The following is a 20511-nucleotide window of genomic DNA, read 5'->3' as shown; positions in this document are numbered from 1 at the left end:
TCATTATGAGGCACGCCGTAGTGGGGGACTCCGGCTTAATTTCGTCCACCTGGGGTTCTTTAACGTGTACCCAATGCACGATATACGGGCGTTCTTGTATTTCGGCCTCATCTAAATGCAGCCGCAGCGCCCGGGACACTATCCCGCGATCTCATGCTTAGCAGCGCAACGCCGTATCCGCTATGCCACCGCGGCGGGTGTTATTTCAATTGGGAAGTTTGTTTTTCGCTCAGAACCACGCAGCTTTATTTATTAGCGCATTGATTTGTAACGCATTAGAACGAGATGAAGTCAGTTAAGTCGGTTATCACATTTTACTGTCCAGTCATCTGTGCGCGGACCAGAAAGCTGGACTGTAACTTCATCCTTAATAAAATGTGTTGGGTCGGTATTGACAATATAATAAATTATAGTATTATAGTATAGTATAATTATTATTAATATTCATTGTTATTATTTTTTTATTAATCATGTATGGTTATTAGTACGAAAATGTGGAGCAGGCTCTTTCAAGCTATGCCGGGACGCACCCCGCGCTTGCACGAGAGCCAAAGGGCGTCAACCTCTGGCGAGAGCAACTCACTCGGCACAGCGAGAGTTGTCAGCGTGGAAAACGAGCGCGCCAGCAGCGGCCGAGTTGCGACGGCGAACCGCGCGAGTCGCAGTCCGTTGGCTCAAACGGGGCGGCCGATGTCATCTGGTCTGAGCAGCGAAGCGCGGCCCTTCCGCCCGCTCCATCGGAGCGGAGACGCCACCCGACGACCAGCGGTTCCGATGGCCCGTCCATCACTCGCGGTGGTCAGCGGGCGTCCGAAAGCGAGGACTGTTTTGGCGGCGGGGGAAACCCCGCTAGCGGCGGGCGCCCGGGGGGAGGACACGCTTGGTGGGAGTCGCACTCGCCTCTCTGCCGAGAGTTCGAGAAGGAGGGCCCGGGGTAGGCGTGTTCGACGGCCGCGAAAAAGCGGGCCAACGTCGTCGCGGGGCGTGTGTTGCGGGGGCGCCTAAAAAGAGGGGGCCTCTCGCCACTGGAAGCGACCGCTTGCGCAAAGTGCGAGCCATTTGCGAACGCGATCTCTCCCTCGTCGCCAGGTGCCTCCGGCAACAAGGATTTTGGGAGTACGCGAAAGATTGCTCTCGGAGTTCCAGGTGAGGACACGTGTTGGGCTCATCATTCCATGTAAAATTGTGATATTAGGCTGCCTAATGGCTTCGCGGAACAACCTGAGTGATCCACCGCATTTGTTATCATTTACGAGATATCCAAATGACGCATTCTTAGTGTCCCATTTTGAGCGAGTGTGGTCAGAAGCCTCTTAAATTAATTATAGTAGGGTTTCTTATGTGGAAGCAAAACTGACTTCCAATAATGTACCTTTAAAAAGAGCAATTGGATGTACTGTAGCGTTTCATAATATTACTCCTTTCTGGCAGCGTTATTCTGAGATGGTTTTTCTTCACAGCAGGAAGCCGGGCAGCTTCCAAAAATTTCGAACAAAGAAGGGACGTGTATAAAAGAACGAGTGCACGAATAACGTTGTAAAATAAAGGGGTAATCGTTCATTGCAAAGCCACATTTTATGATTCAAGAGTTGAATGTCCTACCGGAACTATAGGGGAAATCCCACAGGACTGCACATTTCGGAGCATATGCTTTGTAATACTGATTTCTTTTGAACTACACTACTCTTTGTCTTCACTCCAGCGCACAGTTTCTCACACAGCTGCGTTTCTTTACTTTCGTAATTTACTGGACAGCGTGATAGCGCACTCTCCTATAGAACTGAATTAACAAAGAAATTCGCAGTCTATGCGGCCCAGTTGTATGGTCAATTGTTTATACTCTCTGTCCATGCCAAAGCTGAATATGAAAATAAAGGACTTTGGTGGAGATGACACTTGCTTTCTTCAGAAGAACACAATTCTACAAGTCCAAAACGTCTTCATGGCAATGTTTGCGTACAAAGGTCTACCACACTCTTATTGATGGAGTTCGTTCGGCATAAGCCCATGGTGATTGCTCCAGTGATGTGCACTAGTAAATACTATGGCTTTCTGTTGTTTAGCAATATTCGGTGAAGCGGTCTTTACACATGCGCACTGTCGTGTTTTAGCGACATGTGTGAGAGTCGAGCTAGTTTTTGCATGACCTCATCCAATAGGGTATGGGAGTAAATACAACACGTAAATTAACAGAAGATGACCGAACGAAGCTACAAAGCAATATAAACCTCTTAACCAGAAAAATGAATTTTAGCCCTTCAACTGTGCCAATAAATATATAAGAAAAAGATCTCGCCCAATCATCTGTTTTTCCGGCAACGAAAGAAACAAATAGTAATAATGAATTCTTGGATTTTGCATGCAAAAATACGATCTGATTACGAGGCACGCAAATATCGGAGTGTCCCTTATCAATTTCGACCACTTGGGTTTCTTTAGCATGCACCCAATCCACAGTACCCGAACGAAATGCAGCCTCCGTAGCTGGTATTGCACCCGCAACCTCAAGCTCAGCATCGCAGCGCCATAGCTATTGAGGTCACCATGGCAGACAGCGAAGCTGTAGAAACAGTAATGTTTGAAACATATCTGATAGATCTATGTTAAACACGGCAATGTCACTGTTCGCCGATGTTTGCATGAAGCATAGTTTTTGTGGCACTGAATTAAAGCGCTTTCTTTTATTTGTCTACCTCTGCTTTCTTCTTAGTTTTGGTTGCGCAGTCGACTGTTCGTAAATAACGCTCGCGTAAACGGAAGCACTGTATAAGTGGTATGGGGTGTCGTAATTTCTATGGCCACTCACGGGTGCAAAAGTTGACAACATTGGTTAAACAGAACTGCAAGAAAGCAGCATGAGGCAGACACCTTATAAAGCAATTCAATTCATAATAGGCTGAGGCCCCTGCTCCATGAATTCCTCCTTGCTGGTGCGCTGCGAAGACTTACTTTCGTTAGCTTGCGTTATGACAGTAAAAAGGGAAAGGGCAATCGCATATTTTTTGTGATAGTTGCAATACCTGAGGTTATCGAAGTTCGTGAACGTGTCGACGTGAAAAAAGAAAGCGTCTAGTCACCACGCATGTGTAGGAACTGCATGGCGCGTGGTACGATATGAGACGAAGCTGGAAGAGCAGTGATTTAAATTTTTTTAGCGTTACCTCGAACCTGACGGCGCCGTGGAATCCACCAGAAACGTTCCAGAAACTAGCGCGTAATATTTTAACTGTAGAGCTTGCGGAATTCGGAGTAGAACACAGTCGCACCATTTTGTTTTTGCACCCAATTAGGTCCGACAGCCGCATTAAAAGGCAGCGGACTTCGCGCCGTTTGAAAATCATTGTCAAAAAGACGAGCAACTTTCCTCCCCTTTACATAGTCCTATATTAGAGTGCTTCATTCGGATGGAAAAGTGATTCAGCGCATAATTTCTATGGTCGGGATTGCTGTAACCTAATGCGAGGTGATAGAAGTTCATGATGTACAAATCAAACAAAAACTAAAAGCAGTGCAGTGCAGCGGAGACATTCAATACATTCTAAAATTCAACTCCTTATTCAAGAACTTTTCGAGGTGGAGATTTCTGTCAACTGACTGTATTCGGGAAGTGCATTTAAAACTATATGGATAAGTATGAATGGCCGAGAACGCCTGGTTGCAGATACGTCTTGTAATTCAATATTGTACGATTCAAAAGAGACCTAACAACCCGAAGGAATCTTCTAGAATTTTTCATGAGGGTGCTGATGAAACCTCGTTAGGCTTAACAACCGAAACTTTCAGGGACCTGAAAACCTCGTGCGCTATTGACAGAGGGACAATGAAATAATATTTTTTTAATATTTTATTGATGTGTAATTGAAGGAGAGGTTTGGCGCCTTAATTGCGCCTTAAATGGCACCAATGGCACCGTTTCTTCGCAGGGCAAGAAAAACTAAGAGCACGTAAAGATTGAGACAAAGATAAAAAGCATTCGCGAATTCCCGCGTAAAGGCAGAAGAAGCCGCAGAAAGGAGTAAATGAACAGTAAGAGGCACAGTTCTGTAAACACAGGAGAGTTCAAAAGTGCACGCACATAAGTTCAAACTTTTTCAAATGAGGTGGCTGATGAACCAAGATTTATCGGCATGAAAAGACACAAACAGCACATACTACGTACAGATGTGTGTTATAAATATACAGACGTAAGCTAACAATATACGATCTAAGCCATTATAAATTGATATTGACGTCATGCATGAACATTTAATATTACCATAATATTTTTGTATGTTCCAAGAACATCCTGTCTTGTGAATATTGTGTATCTTTAGAGGTAATGGAAGCCTTCCTTGCAAATGGATGGACGAAAGCTTCTAGGTCAGAGGGATGATATTTCCAGTAGCAGTACTGAACGAGCGCTTTTGACAACGAGGTATTCCAAGTTCTTTGCACAAACTGGTTGGGTGTGTATGGAGTAAGATAAACGTATCAGTAGTAAAAACAATTGCTCATTACATTTATTTAGGCAACCTTATCAAATAAATACATAGAATCCTTCGCGTAAAACCAGAAGGACATGAGGTCGTTTTTTCGGTAAGCTAGAGCAGGTATGCCTCGTTGACATTCTTGTTTCAGTAAAGTAGCCCCATATTGCTCTATTTTGGCGGTACGAATAACTTTCGAAAGCAATTTCTGCAAAGATGTCTGATACATGCCTCCGTACAGTGACGCGTTTTGTGAATTGCTGAAAAAGGAATATGAATCGTTGCTCATTAAAACATCATTAGAATAATTTTCAGAGTTTTGGTATGTATTTCAGAAGGATCTCCATGGTTGGCGGGATATAATTTCAGTAATTACTACACATATATTTGGCATGGGTTAACTAATTTCCGTGAGTATTGCAGAAAATGGTGCGCCGCGTAGCGCAGTCGCAGCTTTGGATTTTAAGCCAAACTGCCGTTCTCTCCTTTGCTATGGTCTGTTTTCCCGTCTGTCCTCGCAGGTCACAGGATGACATCAAAATTGCTCTAACGGTGCACAAAGTGCAGTTTTGTCGGCAGGGAACACATTACGTGTAATGTTGCTTCGACTGAATGCATTTGAACAAGTTAGGTGTATTCTGTTTTTTTAAGAGATTACTTACCTGCATATAACCTAATGCAATTTATTGCGTTAATGAAAAAGCAGTAGTAGCATTGGTGTTTTTATTGAAGCGTTAAGTACTCACTGGTGATCACTCTTGTCTTTAATAATAACTCAATGGAAAATGCCTCATTGCTAGCTTTAGACTACTGCGAATGACACAGATAAGCAGATTACGATAGCGCGTATATCAATGAGGAAATCGCGAAAATATGGTGTTCTTCTTGAAGCACTGATGATACATGTTTTTCTTTTGGCGTCGGGCCTTGGCGGTAGAGGGGCGCAAGGTTAAGGTTGGGTTACGAGTGACGTCGTAGAAGAGGGCTACAACTAATTTCTGACCAGATGTCGATCTTTAACGTGCACCGAATGCCAAATGAACGGCCGCTTTAGCATTGCATCTCGATTAGGAATGCGACCGCCGTGGGGGGGGATTGGACCCGCGCCCCCATGCTCAGCAGCGGAGAGCTACTTGCGTGATTAGGAGGAATAAAATATTGCGCGCCAAATTCGACATTTCAGAGAGACGAAGACGAACGGCACAAAGCGCTTGCTGTGTTCGTCTCCTTTGTGGTGTGTAAATTTTGCGCAAAGGCTGCTTATTTCTAAAGATTAGTGAAGTACGGGTAAAATGCATTGGGCGTCACATGGTACGCTGCACAACAGAACGCTATTTTGTGCCATAGCCGTAGCCTGAGTCATAGCTTTGCCAAGAGAAAATTGGAGGGCGTTATTGCAAAACAATCTTGTATGATGTTTGAAGAACACTGATCTTGAATTCCACAAGCAACGTTATTATCACTTCTTTTTTGCTATAATGTGGTATTGTCACTATACAAAAACAACACTGCCTCTTTCGCTTAAAACATCTCTATACCACAGTCTTACATCCTGTATTTTAGTGTAGTTTTCATGTTTGCAACATCCGCTCTTCAAGCGCCATGCATATGAGAAAAGTAGGCAATTCCGGGACCATTCTGTTTACCTTAAGTATGCGCAATCTGTACGACATTGTATTGCAATGAAAACAGTTCACGAATAAGAATAAATGCAGTTAGGGGCACCTGATGTTTAAAAAAAAAAAAAAAAAAAAAAAACAAGCAATCACTGAGCTGATTCTTCTCAAACAGCTTTTTGAAAGAACAGTCTTCCAAAAGGCTTACAATTTCTCCCCCACAACGTTAGAGCATGCTGCGGCATTTAATATTTTAATCATGTTGCAGTGATGCTTTTTAGGAATTTTCCTCTGCGTATTAAGTGAATAAGACAGAAACCTGAAGACATGTTTTAGGTTACTTTTTAAGTTGCACTACAATAGGCGGGCATAATAATTCTTATAAACATATTTCATTCAGAGCACTTATTGCGTGAGAGTTTGCTTGCCTGGGCATTGTTATTGATATTGTTTAACTGTCGGCTATCAAATCGACATTTTTATATGCTTAAGGTGGTATTTTTCTGAAACGGGCACAGCGCAATAAAGACAAGGATACGACAGAGTGGCACGCACACAGCGCTGTGTAGGCACTGTGTGGAGGCGCAACAAGTGTCCCACAGCGAGCGCCTATCCAAGACCCGCCCGGGCAGACACGTGCTCGAAAAGCTCGACATCACATACCACCCCCAGCATGGCATCAAAGTAGAAATTCCAAGAACCATACGCGAGAATCTATACGCACCCCCATTGCCTCGCAACATGCACCCCCAACCCCACACAGGGAGACGTAAAGCCAGGGCACAACACATGAACCAAAGTTACTCCAACAACAAGGAGGCGTTCTTTACCGACGCAGCCCGTTATCGAGACAGGAAGAGTTTCGTGGCGGCAGTTACCAGCCGCCGAGGCAACCACCTCACGAGCGTCACCGCGAACACGGCACATGCCGAAGCGGCAGAGGAAGCGGCCATAGCACTGACCCTCACACAAACCAAAGCAACATACGTGATCTGCGATTCGCAAACGGCAATTCGCAATTTTGCAAATGGGCGCATCTCGCAAGAGGCGCATCACCTACTCCAGCGACATCCCGTACGCCAGGGAGAGGCCGACTTCGATAACCGAAGGTATTTGCTATGAATCCCGGCACACACTGGATTGAGCACCCCCAACGAAGCGGCTCACCGCGTTGCTCGAGGCCTCACTCGCCGAGCATCATCGGAGGAAGAGCCCCTGCGGAGTACTGCAAAGGTCTGGGCGTGAGAGAATCGTATGACCAGTTTCCACGACATCACGACACACTATCAGTTACGCGTATACCCATTCAATCACGCTAGGTTAGATAGGACGCAAACAGTACACTTCAGACAATTACAAACGGATTCTTACACAAACCCCAGACTCATGCACGCCATGTATCCAGACATATACACTACAAACAGATGCACATCATGTCGCGAGGTTGCCACACTTAATCACATGTTATGGAAATGTCAACACTTAACAAACAAGTCGGGCAGTACCGACCCCTCCGTCTCTTCCACCGCCAGCTTCCGCTCGCGCTGGAATACCGCACTGCTCAGCTCGAGCCTGACAGCACAACTCTGGGCCGTCCAGCGAGCCGAGGAAGCCGCTTCGAGACAAGGTCGCGGAACCGCGTCCGCGGCGGGTGCCCAGACCCACTAAAAAGACGCCGGACTCAAATCTTACTGATTTGAAAGTAAAGTTTACTCTCTCTCTCTCTCTCTAGCTAGATTACGCTGAGAGACTTGTAAAGGTGTATTTTCAGAAAGCTTGTGTGGCATCCTCACCCATGTGCTAATTTGGCGGTGACTTTTCTTTTCATTCTGCCACTGGTGCTAACCCCTAGGGAAATCATTAAAGCAATGATTATTAAATTCTAGGGTTTAACGTGGTATAATCAGGGTATGATTATGAGGCACGCTGTAGTGGGGGATTCCGGAAATCTTCATCACTTGGAGATCTTTAATATGCTCCCGGAAATACATTTCAGCAGAATCGTTCCACGAGACGGATTCATTTCTTGCAATCTAACCATTCTTCCTTCCTTTGTGAGCCTCTTTTCCGGGACATTGTTATAAGGGTGCCTGTTCTGCCATTGGACAATTCCTTATTGTTCAAAAGCAGTATTTTTCCTAAGCTCTGAGTAAAATATGATATTCTTCAGTTTTCTGGCAATTTCTGAAAGGCTTTAACGTTTTTCTTATACTCAGCTAAATGCATATTTATAATTCCATCCAACTCTTCGTGAATTCCCCATCGTGGATATGCGGCACCGACGAGCGGACAACAAAGCACTAAAATGACAGTGTTATTCTCACAGTGAATGAGCTTAGAGTCGGATGAAATTGCTGACGGTTGGCTCTTCTCTGTCTTTTAATACTTTTTATATACTGATTAAGCTACGAAGAAATTGTTTCATAGCAAGATATTAGAAGCAACCCGCGGACTGATGGCTGGACCATAGTGTGGCGTATAATAAAGATGTGATATTCAAATAATTTGAAAGCATTACTTGTGGAATTACTTGTCAATCTAACGGAACCATACTCTGCCTGTTCTCACATAGTGGTATACTGCTGGGATTCAACTGTGTACTGCAGTGTCGGATGACCTGATTTTTGCCTCTTTCAGTGAAGATTGACTGCTTTGAGTTGTTTGCTCTCGGTGCAAGACGTAGGAGAGAGTGTCAGTGGTCACCGTTCCTAGCCTCCCCTCACTATACTTGTCTCATTAGCGCTTCGGAGGCTATTGGGCGCCCCATGAGACCGTCGGCGTTGTTCACGGTACGTGTTTGCATTGAAATGTTCAAAGCTGTATTGATAAACTTAGCGCCAGGGCAGACACCGTATATCTTTTATCTGCGTATTTATACGCATTGTGTCCCCAAAATAGTTTCCGTCGGGTATTTTACAGGGGCGCAAGAACGCTAAAACGGATTGTGGGGATATTCACAGGCTACGACAGACAATGAATGGGTTACTACGGATGCGGCAGGAAATTTGCAAACTGATTTTCGTTCAAAGGAAAAAGCTCTTTGATTTAGGCTGTTCCATAGACAGACACTCAAGTAGAGGCAACATTGACGTTATTTTATTATATTTGCCGTTAGATTAGCAAGAGCTAACTTACGTAGTAAATAAATATTTTATGCTTGATGAGGGATTATGAATTCCAAATTCGTTCCCTAGAAAGTCTTGCGAAGTGTTAGAAACCATTCTAATCACGACAATACGACACGGAGACATGCAAATGCCAATTTTTTTATTTTCTATATAACGCTGTCATAAAAGGGCGATCACATTCCCGAATAAAGGAAACATGAAATCACCCACGCCTTGTGCTTTTAGGAATATTCAGAAAAGGCACACGTTTCCACAAGAAGGATTAAGAAAAAGGGTCCAAGTCCCACCGCTGCGTTTTAGTTCCTTTTACCTTTTCTTCGACCTGCCAACGCAAGTCATGTTGCAAGCAAACTCAAAATCACAGCCAAAATAAATACAAAATTCACGAAACTGCGGGGTTGGTAAGAAACCAAAGCAGCATGAAATGCTTCAACGCGCACTCAAATATGCGACCTTGTCGTCACGCATTGAGTATTGAAACGCTGTGGGAGTCCCTACACAGCGAAAATAGCAATGAAATCCAAAAATGCTACACGGGAGCCGCCGACACGGCGCCCTTCGTCTACGACGACACACCGGCGTTCCCCTGTGGGGCAGGCCGGTTGGGAAAGTGGGCCAGGAGCCACTTTCGTCGGGGCGCTCAAGGCCTTGAACCGCGGCAGTTCCGGTGGCTCAGGGGGTCACGAGAGCTGCATGGGCGGCATTCGCTTACGTGGCTCCAAATGCGTTCGGCGGTCCCGTCACACCCAGACGTCTCTCCTCTTCCTCGTGTGCCTTGAATGCGTAAACGTGCGCTTTTGATTAGCCCACTGATAAGCATTTCGATAGCAAGATAGTGGATTCTTTTTTGTGTGTGCGGATCACGGCGCATACAAAGAAAGGGAACGATTGATACCGGACAAGCTTTTTCCTTTTTTTCCGCGCATGCTCGAGGGCCAGGTGGTCCCTTTTATGGATGTCCTAGACAGAAACTAGACACGGACAAAGTTGATTCATGGGAGAGGTCCACATCTACGCCTAACAATATTCTAGATAAGTAAAATCGGAGAGATACTTCGCGACATCCAATTCAGATTTTGAGAAATATTTCTTTGATACCCCTATAAAGTTAGTCGTGAGTTCTCCCCTGGTCGTTCATTTTTATTGTGCTGTTTTTTTTTTTATTCCGAAGACTACATGATCCACATTTACCGGTCCGGTAGAGTATGTTCGTCCTAATCGTGTTCCCATTTCTTCGAATGAATGAATGAACAAATTTATTTCTTCTGCTTAGAATGGAAAAGAAGCAGAAGCAAATAGCCGCGTGGTCTGAGGAAGGCTATTGCTCTTATAATTCGGCACGCAGGCCGCACTGTTGCAAACAAATCACATAGACAAGCCAAACATAAACAAGGGCCGCGATACAGAACCAAATTTTCGTTAAAGAACACATATGCAAAATGACTGAATACCCCTGAACACACTCAAGGTACCTTTTAAATGTAGGTACAGTTTTAATTTGAAAAATAAAACGTAGAAAGAAAATGGGGGAGGGAGAAACTCACTATTCATAATACGGCTTCATTAACAAAAACTCAATATTCTTCGAATAGGAAAGTATTAATATGATTTAATTGAACGCTTCATGATGTCGTCGTCATAATTATGTAGCGATTTAGTAGTGAAGATACATGTACCTTCTAACTGACAGGTTGGATTCCATAACTGGTTCTTATTTTTGGAGTTTCCATATTGTGTCAATGTAGTTGCAGTGCAGTTTGGCGGGTATAGATTCTCAATAGACGGTGATTTATTTTCTGTAATGTGTTGCATTAGCTTGCAGTAAAACACTTGTTTTATTTTTCACATAGAATATAAAAATGGTTTTTTAGTAATGCCAATTTATTATAGTGTTTGCGAAGCTGTGCCTCTTAATGAATAGGTTAACTCAGTGTTATTACGTGAGTACTATAAGGAGCATTTCAGCCGTATGGAAACAAATGCATTCAGTCTATATCAGCAGCAAAGAGTTGTACTTTGTTCTATAGAAAGTTTGTCGATGTGTGTTCCCGCCCAAATCTTCTTGAAACCACGATCAGAGAAACTTTGACATTTTACATGCTCTATCATCGTATATTCAAAAGGAATAGCTGCATTGCAATTGCGCAATTTATTAGTATGAGCAAATATATATTTTGTTTCGAAGCACCTTGTATTTAGCTTATGATGTAACCAGCAAGAGAGTTTCTTCGGATAACTGATAACCTTTAATTCAAGCTATACTGTTGTTGTAGCTGTAAAGAATATGTTATTATCGTATGCACACATAACTGCGGTTGTTCGAGGTGGAGTGGATGTTCTACATCTACGCCACCGCAGCAGCTGCAGGTGCAGCGGTGGCGTAGAGGTAGATCATCCGCCTCGCGTGCAAGGGGACCATGGCGCGAATCCCGGTGCCGCGCAATTTTCCACCGGATTAAAAAAAATCCGCGTGTTAATGAAATCGCATAAACAGGCGTGTAGTGCGGCCAGATCCCGGTTTACCAGAACCGGTAACGCACTCCCTCACCAGAGCAGGATTGCCCACCCTGGATCAGTACTTGGCCACAACCGCCTATATAAATACAACAATCAAACCCTAGCCCTCAGTCCCAGCAGCTGCGAAGCAACTGACCACGGCGGCGGTCAGACCTGCGCCGCAGCAGAGGGTGGTGGAACCCCTGGTTCCGGACAGGCCGCCTTTGGAATCTGAACCTGGCAACGTTTAACGCTAGAACGTTATCTAGTGAGACGGGTCTAGCAGTTCTATAGGAGGAATTAGAGGGAAGTAAATGGGATATAATTAGGGCTCAGTGAAGTTAGGAGGCCAAAAGAAGCATATACAGTGCTAAAAAGCGGGCACGTCCTGTGCTGCCGGGGCTTAGCGGAGAGACGAGAACTAGCAGTCGGATTTCTGATTAGAAAGTATATAGCTGGTAACATACCGGAACTCTATAGCATTAACGAGAGGGGGGCAGGTCTATTGTGAAACTTAATAAGAGGTACAAATTGAAGGTCGTTCAGGTCTACGCCCCTACATCCAGTCATGATGACCAGGAAGTCGAAAGCTTCTATGAAGACGTGGAATCGGCGATGAGTAAAGCGAAAAGAATGTACACCATACTGATGGACGACTTCAATGCAAGGGCATTGGTAGGCCAGGGTAGGGTAAACGTGACCTTGTCCCCGGCTCCAGTGTGGGAGAAGACACGGAAGAAATGTCACTTGTGGACAGTAGTAGACGCAGAAATATCGAGTATCTGCGTTGCCTATGACGCTCACCTCCTTCATGGCAGAATGGCAACTGTACATTTCGATGTCTCTTATCTCCTCTAATATTCAACCAATTTGAAAAATGCTCCTGGTAAGATGCTCCCTAGATGGCGCTCAAAAACTTACACTGTGTGAACAAAATCTGCATTTCGGCCTGGTAAGGGGCCTTTAAAAAGTGGGAAAGGGTTGCAGAGGCCGTTCTGTCGTCGAACATACGCCACTGCAGATTGCATGTAAAATTTTCCATACACCAGCAAATTTAACGGCAACGCATGTTGAAGTGGTCCTCCAACTCGTCCAAGAATCAACCTTAGCCAGGTAATTTCCAAGGTTATACAATTATGCAGGGGAGTACGATGTGGGAACCACTGGGGAAGACACCGGGATCAGAGATGACGGCTGGGTACAAATATTGCTATCAGCGATAATTCCAATATGCATAGCATTAGGCTACGCAAGTTTCGCTAAATTTCAATCCCTCACTCTCACAGCGCGGCCGTGTTGCCACGTTTTTTTTTCTTTCTATCTTACGTGAGAACGCCTTCTTGATCTCGGGCCACAGATTTCTGAACGTCGCAGCTCGTTCGAGAAAGACGGATCCTTCGATGAGTTGGTAGCTGCGCTGGAGAATTATTGTAGTATGTTATGTGCACAATGGTCATTGCGAGTGCAGCTCGCCGATTCTGTCAAGCAGGCAAAAGTTTCAGCCGAACATGAGCAGAGCTACTGGATTCGATTGGCGCCAACGGCGCTTGCTGAGACTGATGCAGCCCAGTTTTTATTGCAAGTAGTAATCTTTGGATCTTTGGATACTACAAGCACTTTTCGTTCTGCTGGCCTCTTAACCAAAATATGGGCCGGTCCCGAATATAGCGCAGTATAAAAATGTCGGCAGAACTGCTATAAAGGCACTATCCAATAAAAAAAAAAAGACCCCTTTAAAATTTCTTTGAGGCTCTGCGAAATAGAGCCCGGCTCACAGGAGTTCTACAAAACTAGCAGGCTGGTGCATTAGCGCAATTTGCAATGAATAACCGCGGGGAGTGGGAATTGTTTGGCAGTGTTCAAACACACCGGCGCGCTATGCGTCTCGGAGGCCACGTGTGGAATTAGAAGGCGTGGTGCGAGACGTCACAGTTGATCCAGAGTAAAAAAAAAAAAACAAAAAAACCGAAGGAAATGTTCCTACCAACGTGGCAGCAGGAAAATATGAAATCACAATACAGCTAATCAATCAGCTAGGTACAAACAGCAACGCACAGGGGACTAGTGTCACAGAGCAAGTTATTAAAACAAAGAAAATTGCAACAGAGTGGTCTGAAAGCAGGGTGAACCCTGTTTACAAATGTAAATGGGATAAGGATAAGACAGCTTGTACAGGTAGGCTGGTAAGACTAACCTGTACAATCTGTCAGTATGGGTGATAATGACAAAACAAGCCATAAAATTGAAGCTTTTGAAGTGAGTAGAGAAACCTAATATGCTTAGGGAACTATATAATAGAGTAAGACCAAGCTTTCGATTAGCGGATAAATTATTTGTACTGATTCAGTACACAGAGATTTTGATAAGCAAGAATCAGGACCTCTTCTATCAGCTTCAGACATCCTCATGCCGATGCTCCCTCCGACGTTGGATTTGATTTTGCTTGTATAGTTCTTTTTTTTTAACTTCGCGAAACTGCCACCATATAACATGTCGCCACAACCTCCCCTATCACTTCGCTCTCAATCGCTGTTTACGCATGATTTGCTTGTTGTGTGTGTGCATTAGGCACTCGCCGTTGTGAGATCGTTTCGTGATAGTTTCATCAATTATCGACTGCGCAGCGAAAGGCACCATTAGGGTACGGTAATGGTGCATCGCCATTACCGTACTCCTCGAAGATACCTGCTCATGTGTCACGTCAACCGAGAAATTGAAAGAAATGCAGCCTTTGATCAGAAATATTGTATTTGTGGTGGGGTATATCGTGCAGGTAAATATACTTGGGCCAAGAATAACAGGTCTAGAGGTCTGAAAATTCTTGAAAAGAAAACAGTAGCATGATGGGGTAATGTAAGCGAAAGGCGGCAAGAATGCGTGCCCTTTTCAGAGTGAAAACACCACGAAAAGAACGTGTGTTTGTTTCCTCAAGATTTCAAGTGGCAGAGTTTCTGAATTAGTCATTCTAAATGGAACTTGAATGCCACTATGCGACGTTCCCGTGGTGAGCAGTGGTCGCAAGAGCAGCCTAACTAAGTTTGGTTTGTCTCCTAACGCTTTTTTTGAAGCATCTCTAAGCCAACGCACCAGCAGAACGTGGGGTAGCGGCGGGTGCGAGCTTCGCCAAATACGCGGCATTGCCAGCAAAGCTCCGTCAACACTCCCACGGTGACCGTAATCATGAGAACTAACGGTGCTACTGGACGTTTTGAAAATATTGCAGGCGCAAATAGTCACCGTGGCAACGTAGCAATACATACAGACTAGCAGCTATGTTGCGAACGTTCGCCCTTTGGAGATCGCTATTAGCAGACCCGGACACGCAAAAAAAGATAATAAAAATAAAACCGCTTCTTCTAGTTGTTTCCATATCCTACTGTTGACAGGGTCATAACGGTATTATCGAAACACGACTTCGAGCAGCGTAAACTAACAGGGCATGAATGTAAGCGACTTACCTGGCCAACCGTGCAGGTGGTTTGTGTATGTTCTGTTAATTCGCGCTACGGAAACTCGGCTTTTAAGGTCAATATACCAACCAATTATTTTTGCTGCAGGCAACGATAATAGTATATGTGGGACGTCGCTGGAGTAAATGGTGCAAGAAAAGGAATTTAAGGTTTGCATTCTCCAGGCCATGCTCTAAACATTATTTTCCTTAGTTCGTTGTCGTTACCCGCGCGTTCCGACTGGCCGCGTTTGCACGGGGGCGAAATTCAAAGCGCTCGTGCACTTAGATTTAGGCGAAGAGGTGCACAATATTCTGCAGTGCTCAGCAACGGAGTTGCTCATAGCCAAAGAGTTGCTTTGAGACGTCAAGTCGCGCGAATGAGTCAATGGACGCGAAAAACAAGCGGAAACGTGCGGGCACCAGTGTGCCAGCACCGTCGTAGACGACGTCGCGTCGTGTGCTATGGGGGTTAGTTCTGGCGGCACATTCGGCCACGCGAGTGTTTCAGGCCCATGCACCCCCGTAGGGATGTCGTCGGTTAGCTGGTCGTAAATCTATAGAACGGTAGTGGCCAGATTTTGCATTATGCAGGTATGTTAGTACAACCTAGTGCGAATTGTTTTTGAAGGTGGGAAGTGCAAATAACAACTGTATGTTCGATGTGTACTGACGCACGTATTCCCTCTGTCTACGTTGTTGTTCACGCTTTTTGGCACGGGCGTAGATGCACGACGGGAAAGCAGTGAATTAGGGTTTCATTTTTCTTGCATCCATAATGGACAAATGGAGGGTGCGATAGAAGGTCCCTGGGCTGATGCAAGCGGACGACACATTTCTGCTAGCGGGCAATGCGAGATGTCGACAGGGACTTGCCAATACAGCTGGGGGCGAAATGCGATGTATAGGTCCTAATGTCAAATCTGAGTAACCGGCAATTAGGATATTTAATGAAGAGACGAGTGATGACGTGGGTAATCGAACAGCAACTTATATCCGCTTTAGTCAAGCAACATAAACACTTGAATGTATACACAAGCGAAGGAAAGACCTTCTGAAACATCAACCAAGATCCTCTAAGGAGGAAGGGCGAACTAAAAGCAGCGTTAATGAAACAGAGAACTAGGGTGGTTGCTTGAGCTAGTTGGTAATTCATGATCAAAATTAACGTACAGCGCGAAGGACAAGGACTGCGATAGACGACATACGGAGCGCTGAGAGAAAGGGCCCATTGTTCTAGAAATGAAGTGAACTAGGGTGGTTGTTTGAGCTTGTTGGTAAATCATGATCAAAAATAACGTACAACGTGAAGGACAAGGACTGCGATAGACGACATACACAGCGCCGTGTATGTCGTCTATCGCAGTACTTGTCCTTCGCGCTGTACGTTATTTTTGATCAGAAACAGAGAACTTTAGAGCAAGTTTATCGCGTGTCCCAGCTAACGTTAACCAAGCTGTTCAAGAAAAATGATTGCAGAACACGGCGCAAGTGCAATTTAAACATCTATAGTGTGTGGTAGACAGAGGCCAGACGATTAAACACCGTAAGTTTTGAAATTGTATCTTGCATCATATCGACACGTACGCCTAGTCATCGTTTTCTACGCGACTGTTTTGTCTCGCTAACAACTTAATGTTATCGCCTAGCGCAAGACGCGCCTGCCTTATTTGGAACTTCCTCAAATGTTATCGTTAATTCTTTGTGTTCTGTATGTTCTTGCCGAGCTTTCTATAATCAGATTGTATACGCGACACGAATTGTCTAGCAGCCTTGGAAGGTGCGCGGGCCCCAGCGCTTACCATGGAACATTCGACGAGTCATGCATAAAAGCCGACGTGCTTGGCGCTTATCAGGTTACGACGATCACTGACTGTGCCCGCCGCCATTGTTGCGCTTCGAGTGTTACTTGCTTTTGTGCGCACAGGTTCGCCTAACGAACAGTTAATTTCCTGATTCACACTTTTGCTACTCCGTTCTTTTCCTTCATACAAGGGGACGCTAACTTTGAAATCTTTTTTTTTTCTTTGAACAGCTTGGCTGACATCATAACGGCTGATTGCTAAATGCTCAAAATTGGGAAACGCCACTCCACACAAGGAGAGACACTTAGAAAGGTCAACCGCAGACTACAAACTGGTTTATTGTGACGGTTCAGTCAACAAATGGTTACAAATGGTTCTGCAGCACCCAAAGCTGCAAAAAAAAACCAGTTGGTAGTCTGCGCTCGATATTTCTATCTGTACTTTTTTGCGTCCTGTACTGCTCCCCAATATTGCGCATATAGCAAGAGGTCATATGAATGAACCAACTAGCCCCTCAGGACATTCTGATTGACACGCTATATATGAGGTGGTGCGACGCACTTAAGAGGGAGTAATGGTTGCAGCTCTAACGTTCGCAAATTCAATTTTTTGCTCAACATCAGACCTCTTGTCTTCGTTGGAAGTTGACCAAAGGTCGGTGGGAATTATCGTGGGTATAGGGCGCCCGAGGTATCACCCCAGATCAGGCAATAGGGGGTTCCAAAGCTCGGGCCTTTCTTGAAGTCGGAGAAGCGCCGAGCAAAGTTAATAATTAGCATAGTTGAACAAAAGTGGCAAAGGGACAGGGCATAAGCTAGAAAAACAAAACCCACTACACCGCTTTCCCGCTTTCGACCTTTCCGTTTGTCGCCTTGCGCAACTGTGCTAACTGTGTCGAACCAACTAGCCCACTAGGGAATTTTCCTTTTTTACGAGCAACTTTAGTGTTGCAGAAATGTACCGAAACAAGGATGGAAACAAATGTATCCCGAAAATGCCGACACATCTGGCGCACTATAACGTAAAGCTACTCCCAACTTTCCTATTCGACTGCTGCAATCAGCCCGCCCCAATTGCTGAAAAACTTTTTGTGACCACCCCAATTGGCTGTCTGTCACGCGACGTCATGAAACCGCGACAGCTCCCCATCTGATATGGTACGTACACACTGATTGTGCCCAATTAGACCAAACAAAAGAAAAAATTACTATATTCTATTCGACGCCTTCTCGCCATTAGTCCTCTGCAGTTGGTCAAAACTTTTCGGGCTGCGTCCATTTCGCCTGTTCGTAACGCGAAGTCGTGAACTTGAGAAAACTGACCGCGCCAAAGTGACGCGTACGCGTTAAATATGCATCAATATGCTGACTAAAACTGGTTCTTCTTCTGAATAGGCGGAGACTGCCCCGTTCCGATAGGAATAGAGAATGGCTGCCGCCGATCGCCCAGGCATTGGCAACTGGAATCCGCCAGAGAGAACCAGTTTATTTGCGTATAATATTCTTTTTTTTTTTTTGCGTGGCCGTATAACGTTATCGAGCACTTTCGGCACCTTATATACGACCTCGCTCTGCCAACTCTTCTTTGCTGTGGATCCGGTTTCGCGGAATTCTTAGCCTTCCGTAGCATGCCGCCGCAATTTTCGACCAGCCACATCAAGCTAAGTAACGGAAAGCAGACAAATCGCAGACGCCGGCACCAACCTCTTTATCCGGTTATCGATTTTGAGTGCATTGGCTCAGCCCCATCGAATTCCTCTCCACTTGAATGTGCTCCTCGCCTCTTGTTAACCAATTAGATAAGACAAGCCGTCCAATGTACGCAATTTATGTTATTAGTTTTTAAAGTAAACAAAAGTGACCTCCTATGAACAAAGAGAGCGTTTGATTGGTCTGTTCAGAAAACCATGCGGGTCACCGCCCGATGCTTGCGTCGGCGGTTACGTAAGTTTCAGGTCATGAGATTGAAATAAAGTCTTATTGGAATAGTTTTACATTATATGCCGCTGCACCTCGAAAGCAGGCTCACGGAATCAAGGATGAGGTCAAAAATGTTGGCAATGAAGGTAGGTTAATGTAAGGACGACTACGGGGAGTAAGCACTGAGAACAAATGTGTCGCTAAAATGCAAGAAATATCTGCACCTAGAAAGCAGAGTCACTGAATCGAGAATGAGATGAAGAGTCAGCACAATGCGTTGGCGGGCTAGTTGGTTCGAATCCATGAATACTTTGTTTAGCGCAAAACGACAGAGACAAGAAAGACGACAGGACAAGGCGCTACTCTCGTTATCGAGAGTTATCGGAAGCTTTTTTCATTCAGTCATTGGGGTCACAGTGCATTAGTGTGCCTTCCTTAACCTTGTACAGCGCTGAATTTGGTTTTTTGGATTCTGTCGCATGAGTGCGCTCTTGGGATCGGATGTTGGTGGCTCCACCGCATGGTGCTCACTGCGCATGTTCCTCTGGTTTGAGCGGTCTATAAAGGAGTGACGCAATAAAATGATGTCAGTTGAGAGTAGCGCCTTGTCCTGTCGTCTTTCTTGTCTCTGTCGTTTTGCGCTAAACAAAGTATTCGAGATGAAGAGTGTTGGCCACTAAGTACAGGGTAATACAGCGTAGTGCAGTCTAAATAGATAACCTGGAGTCAAGAAAAAGAAAGTAAGATAAATACGGCAAATTGGTTGCCAAGGATGGAAACAAAAATGGCGACGGATATTTAGAAATTCAGCAAGAAAAAATCAGGGGCCAAATTGCCAAAGTTCTTCATTCGTAAGTGCTGCTTTTTATTGACTGATAACCTTCGCTAATAATATGTGCTACATCACTACTGGCTGGCAGGAAAACATTTAGCGTAAGAAGGTCTTGTGATACGGGACCAGGAAGGGAAATCTGTACAACACCAAGGGCAGTGCACAAACCCTGTAGGCTAGGCTACAGTGGGGAAAAATAAAAGCAGAATTAAAAATGAGAAGGAGGAGAGAAGTTCTCATTTTTCACGAGTATACACGCAGTGAAGCATCCACAGCCTAGTCGATCACGATGTCTCATATATGCTGGTGCATCCCAAGAACCGAAGCAGTGCTTTTGTGGCTTTGTAAATCGCATTCATGAGGCCGCATTCCCCAATATATTTTCTGCGAAAAGACTGTCGTATTAGTGCCCTAACGTAGTCCTAAGATTGATCCTCTCATCTTCGTATAACGAACGGTCACAAAAAGGTTGTTTTGTTTCTTCTACACCGCATGTGCTGCAATTGGCACTGTACGTCATTGCAATGAAGAAACAAAGAAATCAAGAAAAATAGGGCAAAATGCAACTTTATGCATGTTTTACTACAACTATCATTAGCTCAAGCAGGCTCGGTGAATATATGTCGCTACTCTGGGTCACAGGGGATGCCCCAAGAATGTTGATGGCCATACTAATGACGACACTTGAGAGAAACGCCCGGCTGCAGTACAGAGTCCACACACACCAGGACGCAAATGGTGCAATTCCGGAGGCCGCTTCATGGACTTGGCGGCGGCGCTGCCAGATGACGCAGCGTGATA

The 20511-nt window shown here is 44.9% G+C and overlaps 1 long non-coding RNA gene across 1 annotated transcript in view; it reads left to right on the top strand.

Moving 5' to 3' along the window:
• The first annotated feature begins 1064 nt into the window (after window positions 1-1064).
• LOC129382354 (uncharacterized) overlaps window positions 1065-20511 on the top strand; it is a 29094-nt gene continuing 9647 nt past the window's right edge. Inside the window, exon 1 of the long non-coding RNA XR_008610432.2 lies at window positions 1065-1146. This is a non-coding gene — a long non-coding RNA (uncharacterized lncRNA). The remainder of the gene's footprint in view (window positions 1147-20511) is intronic.

The sequence above is a fragment of the Dermacentor andersoni genome, chromosome 6 (genome assembly GCF_023375885.2).
Source record: "Dermacentor andersoni chromosome 6, qqDerAnde1_hic_scaffold, whole genome shotgun sequence".
NCBI lineage: Eukaryota > Metazoa > Arthropoda > Arachnida > Ixodida > Ixodidae > Dermacentor > Dermacentor andersoni.
This window is presented reverse-complemented; position numbering and strand designations above follow the sequence as displayed.